Source organism: Phocoena sinus, chromosome 9, assembly GCF_008692025.1.
Source record: "Phocoena sinus isolate mPhoSin1 chromosome 9, mPhoSin1.pri, whole genome shotgun sequence".
Classification (NCBI taxonomy): domain Eukaryota; kingdom Metazoa; phylum Chordata; class Mammalia; order Artiodactyla; family Phocoenidae; genus Phocoena; species Phocoena sinus.
Window position 1 is genome coordinate 99724164 of NC_045771.1, and position 14002 is coordinate 99738165.

Consider the following 14002-nt stretch of genomic DNA (forward strand, 5'->3'; position numbering starts at 1 on the left):
AACCTTCCTCTGCTCCATACTCTGAGGTTTCGGTTTGCTGGACCTCACTGTGTGTCGGGCACACAAGCTTGCGCTAACATTTGCAAGCCGGTCTGCCGTCCCGGGCCTGGCACCTCAGAGGACAGTTAGAACAGAGGAATGAGCCTGCCAAAACTGAAGACAGAAGGGAAATGGGATCTCTGCAGGCTTCACAGAGTCCCTGCCACTGCCAAAGCCATTAGTGACACGGACGTGAGCACGCAGAAGAGAGCTTCGGGGCTCAAGGGGTGAAAGGCCACGTGAGGGGCAGCAGGCAGGAGCTCTCCAACAAGGAGCCCCATCAGGCATCCCTTCCCGCAGCTCACAGGCATCTTCATCCACCTCCTACTAGTCACTTATTAGTCAGAGGCTCTTACGGGCTGAATTGTGTCCCCTAAAAATCGATGTGTTAAAGTCCTAACTCCCAGTGTCTTATTGTGACTGTACTTGGAGATGGGGCCTGTAAAGAGGTTATTAAGGTAAAATGAGGTCGTTAGAGGGGACTAATCCAATCTGACTGGTATCCTTACAAGAAGAGGAGATTGGGACATAGACATGCGCAGCGGAAAGACCATATGAGGACACGGGGAGAAGATGGCCGTGGACACACCAAGGAGAGAGGCCTCAGGGGAAACCAACCCTGCAGACACCTTGATCTTGGACTTTCAGCCTCCAGGACTGTGAGGAAATAAACTGTTGGTTAAGTTCCCAATCTGTGGTACCTCGTTATTGCAGTCCAGACAGACTAATACAGTGGCCCCAATTGCTGGCTTAAAATACATCATGGAGATCATTCTCTGATTCATGCATGCATCTGTGTATGCAATGAAGGGCCGGTCACCAGACACCACTACGCATCAGGCACAGGGCGGCTAGATGCTCTCAGATCCTTAGAACTTTCCAGAGCACACATGCTTGCCAAGGCTGTGCTGGATGCCGAGCCCTCACGGTGTGTTTGTAGAGTTGAACCTTTACCCTCAATCTGTGGCAGCCCGGGCTTCTGGGATCACCCCAGTGAGAGGCCAGGGCCTGAGATAGGTGACTGACAGTAGGCAAAGTTGGGTAGGTCTGAGGATCCCAGAATCTTCCAGCTGGAAGAGTCCCTCGCCTCTGCCCTGCATGCCAGGATGTCCCCTCTACCGTCCCTGACACAGGCTCACTGGGCTCAGCTTGAAGGCTTCCAACAATGCACACCACCCACCTTCGGAAACGCCCGTCTGTTCCCGTGAGGAAGGGCTTTGGCTGGTAGCGAGGCCCTTCTGGAGACTCCGCAGAGGGTACGGGGCACAGGGCGGGAGCGGATGCCTTGGGGAAGCTCCCTGGAGGAGCTGGGAGTGTGCAGGGTACCCCTGGAGAGTGGGGAGCAGACTGCAGGCACAAAGCAGGGGCCTTGGTATGGGGGGCAAGGGTGGCCTTCCTGAGCTTGGGCACAGGCATTCGAGGACATGGCCTGGAGCGGACAGCACAGGGACAGAGGTGAGAGCCCAGCTGGAGGATACGAGGTCCAGGGCAAGGAGGGGAATTTGACAAAGAAGTTTGGAGCTGTACCACAGACACGTCTGTGAGCCTCGGTTTTCCAATTGGGAAAGTAAGGCTATTAAAACTGAAGTACAGGGCTTCCCTGGTGGCGCAGTGGTTGAGAGTCCGCCTGCCGATGCAGGGGACACGGGTTCGTGCCCCGGACCGGGAAGATCCCACATGCTGCGGAGCGGCTGGGCCCGTGAGCCATGGCTGCTGAGCCTGCACGTCCGGAGCGTGTGCTCCGCAACAGGAGAGACCACAACAGTGAGAGGCCCGCATACCGCAAAAACACACAAAAAAACCAAAAACAACTGAAGTACAGCCTGCCCGAGGACGGCTGAGACGGTTCTCCTGCAGCCCTCGCACGGGATCTCACACAGTGTGAACCCTACGAACAGCCTCGGTCGCCGTGACTGCGTGGGATGCGGTGGTTGGCTGAGGGTGGGGCTGAAGGCCGGGTGCCGGGAGAGACCTGGTTTGCTAACCTTGCCTGGTCCCGTGGGGTCTGGGGCCAGTCCGTTCTCTTGTTCCCATTTCCAGAGGACAACAAATAAATATTTACCAAAGCAGACAGACCATTGGCCTGGGGCTTTGTGGTTTTGCTTTGCTTTTATTTATTAGTTTTTTTTTTTTTGGCCTTTAAACAGTTACGAATCACAGAAGGAGTCGCTCAGATATTTTATGTTCGCTCAGCAGTTTTCCACCGGGAAGCCTGAAGCACTTTGCAGACACGTGATGCAGCCAGGACTCCCATGTAGGGAAAATCAGGCCAGGCTGGCACCCGTCACTCCGCCTGGCAGGGCCCCTCCTGTCCCTTTTAGACTTCGTGCAGACGTCCTGACTCCAGAAAAGCCCAGCAGGTCCACTGGCCACTGTGGGGTCTGCCCAGCCTCCCCGGTTTCCCCTCCCAGGCCTGCCAGCGTGGCAGCTCCTGGCCCAGGCCTTCACCGACTCGCAGCTCAGCACATCCGGGAGCGAATTTCGTCCTCACAGCACCCTTCCTACAGCTCCCTCTGTGTCATTTGTACAGTGTACCACAGTGTCTAGGGCTTGGAGCACAGTTTCATAGTGTTCTGGGCAATCATGCCATTTTCCGTGGAGAAGGAGACCCTAGGAGGGAGCCCTCCCACATCTCTGTCCTGCTCCTGACTGTGCCCGGGTCCCCGAAGTGCTCACCTGGGGCTCTCGGGGGCTCAGGCCCTATTCCCATATTAGTGCAAGCACCATGATAACGACATTTAAACTTCCCTCAATTCTATAACCGAGGAGATTTTCTTCAGAAGCACCTGGAACTACAAACACTCCGTGAATCAAAGTAAACACTGTCACTTAATTTTATCCAGATTTTATCCCTCAAGAACCATCAGAGGAAATGAGAAAGACCTAACTCTGGGTTCTCTGGGCAGAAAAGGGAATCTGGAAACTTCTCTGCAGGGTCCTGACCAGTTGGTCTGCCCTGGTGGTGACGCTCTCAGGGCAGCACGGCTAACTCCCAGGCTCGGCCTGGGATGCCGCTGGCACAGCCCGGCGGGAGCAGCTAGCAATTAGGAACCTGAGAGCAGAAAGACAAGACCAGAGAGGATGCTTCTCCCGCCTCCCTCTCCTTCTGTCCCTCTCCCCCAGCACCGCAGACACACAAGTTCCAGGAGTTATTGACAAAATGGTACTAGTTTACAAAGAGTTAGTCAACATAACGTTCCCTCTGAACATATATTCCTTTTGAGGGCCTGTCTCACCCCTGGCTGAACTCTGGCTTCAGGACGCCGTCGGCCTCTATACCAGCAAGAAAGGCAGCGCTGGGACCTGGCCACAGCCCACCCATTACACTTCCCTGACCTCAGGTGGCGTGTTGCACGTTGACCTTTGTTATGAAGTTTGAGGTTGCCCTGTGCTGGACAAGTGGGCATACCTACAATAATGATAAAGTCCAACTGATCTGTTTCTTCTTCTACTCAGGTATCTCTCTGCGTCGCTGGGGACCTCTGCACCCCCTAACTGGCCACAGCATGTTTTCACGCTCAGTGGGCCCCTCTGTCTTCTCCGCTTAATTGAGAGTTCCCTGGGGACACAGCCTGGAGCCACGCATGATGCCTGGTTTTGAAATCCTAGAGGGACCAGTTACTCGCTGTGTGGCTTTGGCAAGTTAATTAACCTCTCTGAGCCTCAGATTCCTCTTCTGTAAAAAGTGGAAATGATAATTGAACCAACCGTACGGAGCCCTTGTGAGCACTGAGCATGTTCCGTGCTCTATTTACAGCAGCCTCCAGCACTCAGTGCAGATGTTGGCCGTAACGGCCACTCTCCTGGCTCCCCCAGGGCCCACCTAGACCTGGAATACGCCCGATACTTGCTTAGGGTAGCCGAAGAAAACACAGCAGCAAAAATCGTGCCACAGGCCTTCCACCTCCCCATCAAAGAAAGCTGGCTTGATTTTGTACTCCCCGAATCTTCTGCACTTTGGCCCCTCCTCCCAGATGCCAAAAACCCTCCTGCCTGAGGTGTGGATTCCAAACCAGCAGATCATCAAAATCACACTGGGGGAGGGGCGGCTAAACAGGCAGATTCCTGAGCCCAGACCTCTGAATTCCTGGGCTGGATCCAGGAATGCACTTTAAAAAAAACAAGTAAAGGTTCCCATTTTTTGTAATTATCCTAAGAAAGAGATGTGTATATGTTCAAGAGAAGAGCTTTGCTTTCCTGAAGCATTATTAACCAGTGTTTCTTTCCTGTTTAAAGACGGTCTTTCACTGGAGGACAGGGAAGCCTGAGCATTGAAAGCTAGCTCAAGAATTTAGATGGGCGTATTCCCAGCAGATCCCAGGGAAGAATTCTGACCTGCAGGATTCCTTAGCTGAGCTAACTGCATGGGATCAAAGCTCTTCGTGGTCCCCAGCTCTCTGCATGGCTCGCTCAGACAGGGGTGGGGGGTGTAGGGGGAAGTGGTGGCAGGAGGGGCTAGGAGCAAACCTCTGGCAACTGAGGAGATTTTGACAATCTGAGAGGCAATCCGACACTGAACTGAAGTGTGTTGGTTTTCATAGAAGGGGTTTAGAAGGAGCTCAAATAAATACCCGCTTTGCCACAAAGGGCAGAAGAATGTCCCCTAAACCGCCCTCGGGAAGTCGCCACTGCCCACACCTGGCCACGCTCACTGGTGTGTTACTCTCATGACTTCCTGGGGACCTTGCAGTGGTCCCCAGCCCCCAGCCAAAAGGAACGAGGCCAGCTTGCCCAGAAGCTGCCAAAGAGCCCCCAAGAAACCCCAGGCCCCCCAGGATTGCAACCCAAGAAACTCTGGGTCCCCCAGGCCTGCACCTTGAGAAACCCCAGGGCGCCCCAGGATTGACTCCGATACATTTTTACTCTCATGAGAAGACATAATGTCACCCCCTGTGTTTCCTGCCAGTCTCTCTGTCCCCTTGCGTCTCCATCCAAGTCTTGTAATTCCAGGGAAGCAAGTCATTGACCGGGAGCTAGGAGGTCGGCACTGGCCTGTCCTGGCCACGCCGCTAACCACAGGGCCTGATGGGTCACTGTCTTCTCCAGCAATGTTCATTTTTATTTCTAAATAAGGAAATAAATAAATACCCAGCAATGTTGCTGTTCTCCTTCCACTTGTGAACATTCCAAAGTCCAGCGTGAAGTCTCCTGCCTCTGCCCCACCATCCCTGCCCCACCCAAAGACCTGATCAAGAGCAAATAATTCCTCAGAAGTCAGATACCTGACAGATGCCCATTGCCCCTTACAAAAGATGAAGTGCTTCCAGAGGTTGGGGGGCAGAGGCAGCGAAGGGCTGGGCAAGGACCACATGCCACAGACGCACATGCCACAGAGGCCGCGGCGCAAGCCCAGCACCCCTCTCCGTGCTCATTCGGGAGTCAAATATCTCCTAAGAAACTCAAGCAGTTGGATAATCTATTGATTAAAATAAAACTTTCTTATGAGCTTTGCAGGCTCCAGGATTCGTTTTAAATGGAGACCCCCTATTCTGTAAAGGAAAGCCGTCGAGTGTGATGACCATCCCCACGCTTGCCTGGGCCTCCCGTGAGCCAGGACTTCCTGGGTCCTGCCCTCCTACAGGAGGGGAGGTCAGCTGTGGGGCTGCCTGAGGTCCTCAGCCTCCTGGCCACAGCGTGTGCTTCCAGCTAGGCCCCGCTGCTCTTCACCAGATTTGTGAAGGAAGAAGTGCTGGAACATGTCTGTTTATACACGGAAATGATGGATTTGACTTTCCAATACTGGGGTTCTTGTGTGTATCCGCTTGGTTGAATGAAAATCCCATTAAAAAAGGTTTGCAGGGCTTCCCTGGTGGCACAGTGGTTGAGAGTATGCCTGCCGATGCCGGGGACACAGGTTCGTGCCCCGGTCCGGGAAAATCCCACATGCCGCGGAGCGGCTGGACCTGTGAGCCATGGCCGCTGAGCCTGCGTGTCCAGAGCCTGTGCTCCGCAACGGGAGAGGCCACAACAGTTAGAGGACCGCGTACCGCAGAAAAAAAAAAAAGTTTGCAAACCATGAACCTGAGGTTCTAGCATGTGATTTGTAGGTGAGAAAACTGGGCCATGGGATGGGGCAAGTTGCTAGATGTGGCTCTGGTTTCCGTCTCCAAGCCAGCTGTGCCGCACTCCTCGTCCACCGGACTCTTTCTGCTCAGTTCTACCCCTTCCCCGGGGCCCAGCTGGGGGCCAGTCCACTTGTCACCTCGGCAGTGGTTATACATTGTTTGAAATCTCAGAACCAAATTTCTGAGTGCTCAGCTCTGAGGGCTGTCCTGACCACCCCAAGGACCTTCAGCAAAGGGGGAACAGATTTTGTGCCCCCTTAGTTGCAACACGAAAACGTTCAAAGAAAGAAAAGAGTGAGAGTGGCTGTAATAAAAAGACTTTGCCTGGAATGGGTCTTGATTTCAACTTGTACCCTCATGGTGAAGGGCAAGAAATGAAGAAGTTTTCTCTACAATTTCATATCAGTTTAACAAACAGCTTAGTGGGCACTAATTTCAGTCCTGCCCCCGTGTTGCCCAACTCCAGGCTCCATGACCCCACGGAGGAGCCCAGTGACCCCCGGGACCTGGGTCTACCTTCAGACACCTGCTCTCCCAAATTAAGCTACTTTCTTTGACTACCACTTGACCCCCAGAGGAAGGAGGTCATTTCCTGCTTTGGACCCTCCGTGGGATGGTGATGAAACTGCTGCTAGGATTCTACCCAAGAAGGTTGTCAGAGACACAAACTGAGATTTAGGTACAAAGATGTTCCTGACAGCATTGTTTATAATGAGGAGAAATAGAACAACAGGTAAGCACTTCCTGAGGACACACGTCAGGCAGGGAGCCATCTGTGCTCTACAAGCATTAACTGGTCTTACCCTCTCAACAGCCCCTTGAAGTACATGCTATTGCTGTCTCCATTTCAAAAGAGGGAAAACTGAAACTCAGAGAGGATGGGTTTGAACTCAGCCAGCACTGGCTTCAAGCCTGCTCGACTCTCCAGGGGGCGCCAAGAGGTGCCATGTGACTGAAGTTGGATACATCCATTTAAAAAGATGACTTCAAAGAATTTTCTTAGCAGAAGATTTTGCTCAAACTAAAGTTATTCGGAAAAGATGTGCTTACATACATGAAAATATGCTTAGAAGAAATCTTGGAAGAAGATGTTGAGTGATAACCAGGGTTATCTCTGGGTGGTAGGATTACGGACAATTGTTAACCTCAAGTTACACTTTTCTTTAGTTTTCTCCTATTCCACCGTGGACTTGTATTACTTTCATAATGTGAAAAACACCACGACATTTTCCAGTATTTTAAAATGATGTTTACTACCTCTGTGTAACTTCCTCCAGCCCCTGCTTGATTAAATGTGGAGACTGTTTCTAAGCAAAGCAGATTTCCCTTCTCCAAACAAAACTGACAAGAAGCAGCTTTTTTATCCTGGCCACCTCATAGTGGGTATGCCGAAATTCTTCCAAATAGCATGGAAAGTCCCAGTGACCAACCTCGATGTCAACCTCTAGGTAAATAATTTTACTTGCCAACCTTCCTTTCTGGAGTGAATCTTCCAACTTGTTCGTGCTATTCAGTCTCTAGTTTCTGCTCAGCGTCAGGACCTGTAAGGTCCTGCAGTCAGCAGAGGGCTTCCATCTGTGTCATTAAGGAGCTCAGGGTCCAGACCCTCTAGTGTGCTCAACGTAAGTTTGAGAAGTGCCATCTGTCACAATAATAAACTGCTGAAGACGAGGCTGATTTCCTTAGAAAGTAATGAAACAGCAGAATCAAGGTCATTTCTGCAGGAACGTCAACCTCACTCCAGGTCATGTTGATACTTGTGCGTGGGTAGCAGTTAAGGGTCAACTTGCACATAATCCTTCGTGCACCCGTGGAGCGTGGCCATCATCCTTCATGCATGTTGTGGTGGGTGGAAAGTTTGAGAGTTCAACTAACATTTCAAACATTGAGGAATGAGCCTGCCCTCTCCAGCGTTCTGTCTAATATGGCATCGGATCGGAAGAGCAGGTAGACCAGATGACTACATGGTGTGGCACATTTACCAGGCAGATTTGCTGAGTTCAGGGGGCACTGGCAAGGCACAGAGGAACCCAGGGTGCCATCCGGGGGTCTGGAAGAGAGTTATGGCTTTCAAAGTGACCAATGTAAACACGGCTCTGGGGTGGGATGTGGCGGGGAAACCCAGAAGCCAGAAGTAGACACACAGAACAGGTCAGGAACTGCCTGGAGGGCATTGTTTTCTGCTGGACTTTCAGTGCTTGTCAACTGTTTACAATTATAAATTATATATTTTTAAGAGAAAGACGACTGGGACAGTGTTATGGGCTGAGTTGTTCCCCCCCACCCACCCAAATCCGTATGTTGGAGTCCCAACACCAAGGACCTCAGAATGTGACTGTAGTAGGAGATGGGGGTCTTTAAAGAGGTGACTAAGGTAAAATGAGGTCATGTGGATGGACCCTAATCCAATCTGACTGGGATCCTTGTAAGAAGAGGAAATCAAGACACAGACACACACAGAGGGAAAATGATGTGAGGACACAGAGAGAAGACGGCCATCTACATGCCAAGGAGAGAGGTCTCGGGGGAAACCAGCCTTTGATCTTGGACTTCTGGCCCCCAGAACTGTGAGGGAATACATGTCTTGTTTAAGTTGCCCAGTCTGTGACACTTTGCTGTACAAACAAGTAATTCTCTTTGTGTGTGTACTCCACGCCAGACAGTACAAGCTCACAAGAGCTGATTGCTAAACTTTCAGGAATTTTGCCGATTGTTAAAATTTCAAGTTGATAAACACAGACATCATTAAAAATAAGTTATATAAACTTACAGTGAAATGAATCTCATTAAAGATAGGGGTGATAAATTCTCAAAACCTATCACTTCCAAATTATTTTACTATGTATCACTATTATTGGTGCTCTAGGGTGACTTCCATCTGTTTCGTCTGCATGGTGGAAGCATGTGGTGTGATCCTCGGCATTTCTTCCCAACTTCGTGCTCAGCAGCGTCACGTGACTCCAGCCATGGTGGAAACACTTCCACCACGAAAATTGGCAAGTGATACACATGAGGGTTTTACACTTTTTTCCCAGAGAGCCAGTTGTTGAGCATTTACTGGTTCCCCATTGGCCTTTCCCTGTTGGTCGGAGCAATCATAATCACTTCCCAGATTCCAGGGAGGGTGGGACTGGTCACATGAACAAGACCATGTGTGATGAGATAAGTACATGGGGGCAGCCGTCTTTAGGACGCCCGATCTGTCCAGGGATGATGGAAGGATTGCAGAGGGACATGAGACATAATTTATGCAAACTGTTTCTCTGAGTACCAGGGATGTGGACTCCTCAGTAAACGGCCCTGTTATAATGACGCACTTCACTTTCTGTGCTGAGCGTGGCAGACGCCCTTCAGGAGGAGCTTTTCCACGCGACTTCTCCCACCACCAAGTGGTAGACTACCTGAGGGAAGGGATGTTCACCTGGAAACCCTGAAGCCTAGCACACAAGGTGTGTGCTCATTAATTTTTTGTGAGCAGATGAGAAATCTCCTGGCCATCTGGAACTCAGCCGCAGCAGTCGGCACAGATCTTTGCAAACCTGGAGGCGCTGAGCACAGGCAGCGGTTCCGGTGCCAAAGTCTCCAGTGTTACCTTTGTGGGTAGCGTGTCCTTCATGTGTGCCGTGTCATCTCAGCAAGGTCCGCAGGGAGCTCGACAACGCAAGTGATGAAAACTACAGTAAGTGTCTTTAAAGACTTACACACGCCTGATCACGGATCACTGATCACGGACCAATTTTGCCGGTGCGGCCCATACCTCCTCTCTGCCTATGTGTCCTCCGCCTGGAGCGCTCTCACTCCCAGTCTGCTTTGTTACCTAACCTCCAGTTTCCCTTCAGCACCACCTCTGTCTTTCCTTCTCCCATCTGAGCTGATGTGGAGCCTGGCCCTGGGGCAACCACTGACCTACTCTGAGCAACAAGTTTGCCTGTTAATTTCTCAACCAGACTCATGGGCAAGTGAGACGGCAATGGGCATGGAGAATTCTACAGGAGCCCAGGAGGACCTGGGGTCCTCCAGCCCATCCTGGGCTGGCCCCTCCTGGTCCCAGAGATACCCTGGCCTTCACCTAACAATGGCCGAAGGCTGGAGGGAAGGAGATGGGCCCCATGCTTGGTCACACATTAAGAGGGAGGAAATGTCCCCAGAGGCCTGGGAGCAGACTTAACTTTCCCCGTCTTTCACTCACCAGAGTCCTGCACACGCCCCTCCTGAAGCAGCTGCTGCCCAGGGCAATAGAGCCACGATGGACTTTACCGGACTTACAGCTGGGGCCCTGGGGACAGTGGAGCCTCCAGGCCTGAGGGGGCCTGATGGGCACTGCAGAGAGAGTCCTGACCTCAGTCCTGGAGAGCCCAGCCCAGGTGGGGAGGTAGGACTTGAAGGGGAGCCCCAGAGAAGGACAAATTTATTCCTACTGGCTGCACAAGTTGGGATGGTGGGTCAAGAGGATACAGGGCTGAACAGAGGAATTATTGGGGCGTGAGGGCGCAATAGACAGGCCCTCACCTCAAACAGTATTCATTTTAATCACCAAACTGAAGCTTATTTCTGTTTTCCTTTGTCCCCTCTCTCTCTCCCCCTCTGTCTCTCTTTCTTTCTCTTTCTTCTTTTTAAAAACTCTTTCAGTGCAAGCATTGTACAGAGTGCCAAATATTGACACAGAAGGAATGTTATGTTAACTCTTTTCAGGGCTGGGAATATATTAGACTCAGACCCTTTTAGATTTTTCTCTCAAACTCCGAGCATTTTTTTTTTTTTTTTTGTCTTGGTTTTTTTAACAAATGAGGTCAGGAAGTGCCTGAGAACAGATCCATGCAGACTAATATTCAGAGCTCCGTTCTGTAGAAACAGGAAGTGAAGGGTTATGTAAGAAAACGAAGCTGCCATGAATATGCTCTTGGCTGTTTGAAAAGATCCAGCACCACTTCAACTTCAAAAATAACTCTGTTCAGTGTAGTCGCAGTCGGGTGTGGGGAATTTTCTGAAATCAAAAGCAGCTGTTTCATCTTATTTACTCATTAGGCTGAGTTTCACAGACTCGCGGCAGGCATCACAGAGCCTTGAGATTCCCCGCCTGGAGCAGCCTTATTCTCCAGGACAGAGTGAAGCAAGTTCCTTGACAGCAACTATTTACATTTGTTTGCTGAGCACCCATGAATCCTCTGAGAGCAGAGGCGAGGCCGTTCCTCTGAGCTTTCTAAGAACAGATGACTTTACTGCATGAGCGTCGGGTACACAGGGGTGCAGCATGTCCTCCCACATCCTGGCCGAGCCGAGCAGGGCACCCGTGGCAGTCCTGCAGGCACGCTTCTCCCTAACACTGAGGTTCAGAGCCAAGACTTATTTTTGAATTGCATTTATTTTATTGCTGTAAAAGTAGAGCACGTGTACAGTAAAAATTCAAACGTTACAGAAGGGCTATAAAGTGAGTATTAGAAGCCCCCTCTCTTGCACCCAAATCCTCAGGCCATCTTTGCAGAGGTTACCGTTCCTAAGCGTACCGGGTGCATTATCCCAGCATCTCTGAGCATGTGTAAGAGTGAGTGTGTGTGGGGGGCATATGTTTAATATGTGTGTATAGATACCTGTATATGCGGATGTACTTGCACACATGTCCATTTGCATTCAGAAATAAATATGTATGTATACCTATAAATACAATGCAGCAGTGGGCAAGCTGACATGAGCTTCTCGCAGGTTCTGATCGCCTTGTCTCCCTCGGCGTTTTGGCTAATTGGAGCCAGGTCTGTCTTAGGGACAGGGAGATAGGGAAGCAGTGCTTGTGCGTTTTGAAGACTGATGGCCTGGCTTCAAATCAAATGTAACCAACTCTGTGACCTGTGACCTTTCAACTCAGGGCCTCGGTTTTCTCATCCGTGAAATAGGGGCACGATTTGCTAACTCACAGGATTAAATGAGGTGATGCATGTAGCACTCTTGGCACAGGGCTTGGCTAATGCGTGCTGATGATCTGTATTACGGTACTACTGACGTGGTGGAAGAGTGTATCCCCCTCGCACTCTGCACTAGCACATCCACCTAACAGCGGTCACAACCCCTGGCTGGGCTCTGGGTCTCAGCCTCTTAGACCTGTTCCCGCTGCGCTGAAGTGACTTTTCCAAAGTGCAGGCTCCAGCACAGCCCTGCTCTCTCTTTGAATTCTTCCCAGAACCTTCCCCGAGCCGGGGCCCCTCCTCCACGCTCCTAGACACCTGGGCAACACTTAGTGTGTCTGTGGGGTCCCAGAGCACCTCCGCACCCTGGGATGGTGTGTATTTGTTCTGTGTGTCCAGAATCTCATGCGTAACTGATGCGCAGCTCATGCTTTTTGATGAATCAATCATAGATAAGTCTTCAGATGAACCGGTTTGCAGGGCAGAAATAGAGACACAGGTATAGAGAACAAACCTATGGACACCGTAGGGGGGGAAGTGGCGGGGAGGTGGGTGGTGGTGGTGTGATGAACTGGGAGATTGGGATTGACATGTATACATTAATATGTATAAAATAGATAACTAATAAGAACCTGCTGTATAAAAAAATAAAATAATATTCAAAAAAAAACGGAAAAGAAATCTTCAGTTGTTTTTAAGCTGAATCTTCAACCATGTTCCTCCCATCATCTCTGCCATTTACAGAGCACATGAACCTGGAGTACTACGACCAGGACGTTGCCTCTTGACCAACATTAAAGTCGGCACAGGACTTCCCTGGTGGCGCAGTGGTTAAGAATTCACCCGCCGATGCAGGGGACACAGGTTCGAGCCCTGGTCCAGGAGGATCCCACATGCTGCAGAGCAACTAAGCCCGTGTGCCACAACTACTGAGCCCACGCACCACAACTACTGAAGCCAGCATGCCTAGAACCCATGCTCTGCAACAAGAGAAGCCACCACAACGAGAAGCCCGCTCACCACAACAAAGAGTAGCCCCCGCTCGCTGCAACTAGAGAAAGCCTGCGCACAACAGTGAAGACCCAACACAGCCAAAAATAAATTAATTAATTTTAAAAAAAAGAATGAAAAAAATAAATAAAGTCGGCACAAGACAAGCAGGACGATGAGACTAAACAATATGATACAGGGCTTCCCTGGTGGCGCAGTGGTTGAGAGTCCACCTGCCGATGCAGGGGACACGGGTTCGTGCCCCGGTCCAGGAAGATCCCACATGCCGCGGAGCGGCTGGGCCCGTGAGCCGTGGCCGCTGAGCCTGCGCGTCCGGAAACTGTGCTCCGCAACAGGAGAGGCCACAACAGTTAGAGGCCCACGTACCGCAAAAAAAAAAAAAAAAAAAAAAAACAATATGATACGTAGGAAAAGTAATAGGTAGGTCCCATGTCTCTGGACAACAGCATCAACTGGTACTTAGACATGATGATATGTTTCTCTGAAGTGACAAGAGGAAAAACAGTGACCCCTAAAGTTAGGTCTATGACATGGCCAGCCCCTGACCACTGGTCCCCTGCCTTCTGCAGGTGACACACCCACGTCAGGAGCAATAGGAGGCCAGAAATTCTCTCCCCCAATGTCAAGGGGATGTAAGACACCTCCCCTCCACACGGCACCCAGAGGCCTACCCCAAAACCTCACACTTAACAAGTGGTGGGGCAGGTGGATGCGATTCCTAAACTTGTCCCCTTTCTGTGGAATCCACTACTGCCCTCAGGATCTGGACACCAGAGAACAATCACCAGCTGAGCAACTGCTTGCAAGATGCTTAGCAGGTTAACTGACATGTCCCCATAGGGGACAGTCGGGTCAGCCATGTAGCAGGAGGCTGAGCTGGCCTTCTTATTCTGAAATTGTTATTTCCAGGGGTTAGACAATGCGACTTGTGCAGAAATCGGTCCTGGACAATGCTGCAAGTGCCAAAGATGGTCCTGATTGCCCTTCCTG